The sequence below is a fragment of the Pyxicephalus adspersus genome, chromosome 2 (genome assembly GCF_032062135.1).
Source record: "Pyxicephalus adspersus chromosome 2, UCB_Pads_2.0, whole genome shotgun sequence".
Taxonomy (NCBI): domain Eukaryota; kingdom Metazoa; phylum Chordata; class Amphibia; order Anura; family Pyxicephalidae; genus Pyxicephalus; species Pyxicephalus adspersus.
Window position 1 is genome coordinate 105,027,018 of NC_092859.1, and position 6,139 is coordinate 105,033,156.

The window sequence follows — 6,139 nt, forward strand, 5'->3', positions numbered from 1 at the left end:
AGCAGCTTTAAGAGCCAAGCAAGCTCTCCAGTTTGAAAATTGAACATGCTAACAGGAATAGGAATTAGCAGAATTACCAATTCTTCTCTGTGGAAAAGGCAGAACATTATGTACTAAATAGACAAGTGAAATTGTATTTTCTTGTGGAGCTAGAAGATAAACTTCTGCCAAAAAGGCACATGGAAGCTATGCAATGCAGCTGGCAACAAGACAAAAAATTGCTTTTGCTTGCAACCAATGAACGATACCATGCACTAAAGTAATAATGCGAAATTAGGTAATGACCCGATTTGGACAATTTAGTCAGAATTTCATAAGATATTACTGAAGTTCAGGGAATCTGTCATCTAGCAAGGGGAATGTGAGGGGTTGGCATCATCATTGGCATTGTGATTGACCATGGGCTAAGACATGCATCAGTTGATTTGTGGTTTGATGCATCTCTATTGAATTTAATGAAAAATAGATCAAAGGGGAAAACGCATAGGTGTAAATCCCCAGGAAATGTTAGCTGACTTGCACTTCCAGAGGAAAATGCAGAAATAAACTTCTGAATCTAAGTACACCTGTCCAGGGGTGGCGTGGTAACACCAGTAACTTCTTTAAAACTGATCTCTAGGTTATACACATGCCTTACTCATCTTCCCAGCCTTCTTTACCTGAGCTGTAGTATTTCAATGCCTCTTTTATTAATTCAAAGCCACGGTATGTGGAACTCCAGTTCCAAGTCTTCCTCTCTCTTCTACTTGGTACAACAAACAGGCTCCTTATTTGCATGTCCACATTACTCCCTGCCTTTTTGGGAGTGGCCTTAAAAGAGGTGGAAGGGAGAGGTGGCCAGGAGATATTTTTTTCACCCAGAGATGGGTTTCAACTGCAAGTTGTGCCACCCTTCTGGCTGTTCTGTCTTTGCGATGTTTGTGTCACAAAAATTATTTATTTTTACTGCAAATAAAGGTAGGAGCAAATTCAAACTTTGAGTTTTTACGCCACTTGGGATAGATTTCCTGTTGGATCCACAGACCATCAGTCAAAAGAAATCCCTCAATGTTTTACATACATTGCAAAAAAGCAATAAAACTGATTGAGTTTTAACTGTTCTGTTTTTAATTTAAACTTACAAAATGCACTTCACCAAAGCAGATTCTGCAGATGCACTTACCTAAATATATTTTCATTCTATATCTTACCCCCTCATTATGTTTCTGGAACAAGAAGAATCAGAAATATCTGGTACTAATGGATATGGGCAGAACATGACAAACTTCCCCTCCTCCCATGTGACAGCAATGGTGCTTGTCCGGATGGCAGCTGCCTTGTACTCAATGCTGGTGGTTCTAGCTACAGCAGGGGTGTCCAAACTTTTTGCGAAGAGGGCCAGATATGGTAAGATGAAAATGTGTGAAGGCGGACCATTCAGCACGTACTCAGGGTTGGTGTGAGCGTGGTTTGTACGTGGTCTGCACGTCCTGTTTTATACTGTAGTCAACAGTGCTGGCAGGCCACATATTATTGATTTTATGACAGAGGCTGCGGGCCGGTGGAAATCTAAACATAGGCCGCAATTGGTCCCCGGGGCGGACGTTGGACATGCCTGAGCTACAGATTAATAGGGAACTCGTTTAACACTTGTGCTGAATGTGAGCAGTTTGTTCATCTAGAGCAGCTTGTGCAGGTTATGGGGGCTATGCTTGATGTAAGTTGTTTGTGCAGATTATTGGCGTTTATGCTGGATCTAAGTGGCTTGTGCTGGCTTTAGGAAGTTTATGCTGGGTGCTGTGCTAAATGTGCAGCACCTGGTGGAGGTTAATGGGTAGCTTGTGTATTTAGTCAAAATATTTTTTTCTGCAGTTATCCCTCCCCACAGTGAATATTTATAGGGGAAAGCATGTGCTCCAGTAGCTGGAAATAATGTTCAGGCAGTCCCTTGGTGTTAATAGCTTGTGGGGTGTGTCAGTGGCACAATGTGGCTGTCAAAGTGATGTACACATATTCTATTGGTTGTCCTGCAGTGGGGTCCTCTCGAGTCCCAGGATATGAAAATTACAGTAATGTGATGTGATGTCACTATGATTGTTCAGTACAGACCGCACTGTTGTATGTTTGGCCCACATTTCCAGAAGAGGCACCAGCAAAGAACATATATTGACAGTGTTAGTTTTTTTTATGTATAGTTGTTTTTGTTGTCTTTTTGTCCATCCTAGGAAAGTAGAAAATAGTAGAATAGTAGAAAATACCAGAAAGTAAAGGAGAAATCAGCTTAGTCCTAAATAAAAGTCTAGTGAGACAGTATAAGTTCAGTGTCAGGATAGTGTTTGGTTCTGTAATCTCATAAAACCAGACTTGAAAGCCGGACAGGATAAGCACAACCCAGGTTATTGGAGATAGGTAGCAGCAAATACATTGGGTAGATAACATCACATAACAACATAGGAAGTGCAAAAATGACCTGAATGCCCGATTAGCCTATCAGTATGTTTCCAATACTTCTGCTGAAACAAAAGACATATCTAACTCTTGATTCAAGGGTTAACACTGTGTTGACATGCACAATTGAAATGCTTGATTTCTACTTGCAAGTGTTCATCACTGGAATAAATTCAGATTTTAAATAGTCCCAGTGGAATAATCTCTAAATATGAATGCCTAAAAATGCCAATGCATTTAAGGTGAAATTCCATATAGATGGTAAATGTAAGAAATCCAATACCCTGCAAGCAGCCATTTTTTCTGTTTGTGAATACAAATATTTGAATACCAGGAGTACTCTGCTATAATGCTTGTGTCAAAATTTCAGGTGTGCTTCTCACAATAAATCTTTTTATTCACAAAGTGACAGTGATTGACTGGTAAGCAAGCCCACATTATGCTAATTTGTAGCCAGAAATGACTGTAGGAAAGAATATGAATTGAAGGACAGCGCCAAGTAATTATATATGTTAAAAAGTATGCATAGAAATAATCTGTGCTGATGACAATGAAGTTGAATTTTTCTTTCTAGCTCTGTATAGAATAAAAAAACATTCTTGCTGTTTTGCTGCGCTGTGGATCTCCTAGCAAGGAAGTAAATGAATAATGTCACCTGTCATTTTTATTTTACTAACAGGAATTTTGATGAACTGTGGACTTGATAGGATGGTGTGGGGTGATATACTTATTGATGGTACGAGTGTAATCTTAATACAAGAGGGATTAGCCATGTTTAGCTAACAAGCGGTTAATACAATGTGACACGCTCAGGTCTTTACAATAATCGTATTGTTTAATGTTCCTTTTCTATTATTTGTTGCATCCTTCACACCATTTCCTTGTTTGAACCACATCCAATATTGTTACACTGTTTTTTTTTTATTTCCGATCATAGATTCACAAGGGCATGTACGTGTGGGAGAAGAGACTGCAACTAAATGAATACATACACTTTATAGTTCTGGCTTCCTCTTTTTTCAAGGCACGAATCAATATGACCAAACTAATAAAAATGGAAAAAATGTTCCTAAGTTGAATAAAATAAACCTGTCACAACCTTGGCAAGTCAACCGAAGTTTATTCTGAAAAAAGCATTATCAGAGGTTAGCTGCAGAGCCAACTGAAAGCCAAAATGACAATTAAATGATATGCAAACCTTGACATTTCCTGTAGAACTCGGTCTGTACTCCTCCTAAACCTACCTGATGGGCAGCAAGGCTGGGTATAACATTACCAGACTATTATGGAGGCTTTGGAATTGGAAGAAACCACAGGTTTGCCTTTTTTCAAATACAAAAATAATATATGACCTTAGAAGTATATTTTTCATTAGTTTAATTATCAATTAGTGATATATACATTATTTCATCTACAAGACAAATAGTCCCATTTTCTGTTCACCTCAGCAGGCCCTTTAATATAGAACCTTAATGCCAGCTGACAAGTAGATGTATTTTTAAATGTAATTTTAATGAACTTTTACATAAACAAGATAACAAAAATCAATTATTCAATCAATTCTTTAACAAGTGGGAAACTCTGCGATCTGACCTTTCCCTGCCCACACAAATAATGGCAGAACATTAGGTTTTAGGGTTCAGGTTACCTCCTGGCGTCTACTTTAGTACCCAGTCATAGCTGTAAGGCCTCCATGTGTAGTTGCTGGCTCACCCTATGGAAGTCGGTGTCATCCTTGTGCACATTTGGGCAGCACGGTGGCTCAGTGGTTAGCACTCATCTTTGCAGCACCAAGTCACAGATTTGTATCCCGACCAAGACAATATCTTCAAGGTTTGTATGTTCTATCCTCTGGAATACTACTGGTTTCCTGACACAAAAAAACATGCAGTTAGGTTTATCAGCTTTCCCTCCCTCGTCCTTAGACTACGTTAATGACATATGACTATGAAGTTAGATTTAATTTGTGATTAGTAATACGAAAATGGCCTTTGCAAAGCGCGGCATATTATGTCGGTGCCATATAAGCACTGTAGTAATAATAATAATTCAGGATGGAGAACAGATGGGAGAATGGAAACATTCAATTCCTGAGCTCCCTTAAAATGAGTGAACCCAGAAATGGTTATCACAGGGCACTCCACATATCAGAGTGGTAATATCTCGGCTTTTAAAATAATTGATTGAGATTATGATTCTGTTTATACTATTGTTTAGTTTATCAGCGTTCTTGTAATAGCAATATAGTTTAGGGTGCACATGCCACAACTACAATTGCATGACACATATTGCTTCACATGCTTGGGTGAGAGGACCATTGACCAATGGCCGATTGACAATCGTCTGATCGGGAACAATTACTGTATATTCCTTCATAGGAGGGTTACAGCAGGGTGCCAATTGCTAATCCTCCTCTCCATAAAATAGTTTGGTGCTGTGTGTATAGCTCCCATTCTACTATCCGTCACTGTACACAATCACGAAAGATTGTTTCCAGCAGTAATCATTTGACTTTCAGTGGACATCTATACAGGGCCTAAGGCTACGAACACACGTCAGATGATTCTCGTCTGATAATCACCTCAGGGCTAGTATCAGATGAGAATCTGGCATGTGTACAGCGCGTCGTGGCGGATCAATATTTAATCATTTTACAAATAAAGGGGGAGAGCGCAGCGGGGGCGCACAGTCGTTCTCCCCTCACCCCTCTCTATAGAGCATATAGGCATACAGAGATTGTTCATGCATCTTTCAGTCTTTTGTGGTTGGAAATTCTCACCCTGATTAGATTTCATTGACACGCTTGGAACAACCTGGAATAGATAAGCAGACAACATAACTATAACAACTATAACTATAACAACATAATCATTCCAGGTGACTGATTTGGAAACTTGATGGTCAGCTGATCACTTATGTCTCTTTTAGCAGTACTTTAAAGCAGAATAGTGCTCCATTTGCTTACTTGCGTTTTGTAGACCAAACCATGCAATGTCTCTTTTGTGAAAAAAAAAACTCATTCCCTGGCTCCTGGTGGCTTTTTGTTTCAGCTCTAAACTACATTGCGCATATATAGTTTACAGATCAGCTGTGCCGCAGTGGTGGTACACACATTTCCTGGGATAATATAACTCCTGCACACAACTCTTCTGGATCGATCACCAGGGAGCACACCGTCACATCTTGATTGGCCCGACCAGGATGACGTAACTCTCACAATACCTTTCCTGGGTATGCAGGGCTCATACAGAGTTGCATGTGTAGCTTTGTGTACATTTAACATAAGATTGCAAGCAGGCTGGTAAGTTTGTTTTATTATACATAACCTGTCCTTCTGCAAACTGCGTGCGTGCACTTTGCAAAGGGGTTGCAAATGACAGATACAGGAGGAAGAGAGGACCCTGCCCCAAAGAGCTTACAATCTAGTAGGTGGGGGGATTTACACACAATAGGAGGGGAGATATATAGCGGTGGGAAGTAGTGATGGTTTTCAAAGAAAAAAGAAGATGGGTAGGCAAGTTTGGAAAAATGGATTTTGAGTGCTCTTTTAAATGAGAAGAAAGTAGGAGCAAGCTGAAAAGGACGGGAAGACCATTCCAGAGAGTTGGGGCAGCTCTAGAAAAGTCTTGTATCCGCACGTGTGATGAAGTTATGAGTGAGGAAGTCAGTAGTAGGTCATTGGAGGAGCGGAGAGAGCAGCAGGGGGGAGTAT

At 39.9% G+C, this 6,139-nt stretch overlaps 1 long non-coding RNA gene across 3 annotated transcripts in view; it reads right to left on the reverse strand.

Annotated features, from left to right (window-relative positions):
- Positions 1-3,789: 3,789 nt before the first annotated feature.
- The window catches only part of LOC140324130 (uncharacterized), a 4,860-nt gene continuing 2,510 nt past the window's right edge, over positions 3,790-6,139 (reverse strand). For 2 of the 3 annotated variants that reach the window (XR_011919493.1, XR_011919494.1), the window contains exons 2-3: positions 5,207-5,240; positions 3,790-4,297 (exon numbers count right to left, since the gene is read on the reverse strand). This is a non-coding gene — a long non-coding RNA (uncharacterized lncRNA). The remainder of the gene's footprint in view (positions 4,298-5,206; positions 5,241-6,139) is intronic. The other variant, XR_011919495.1, reaches the window with a different exon arrangement.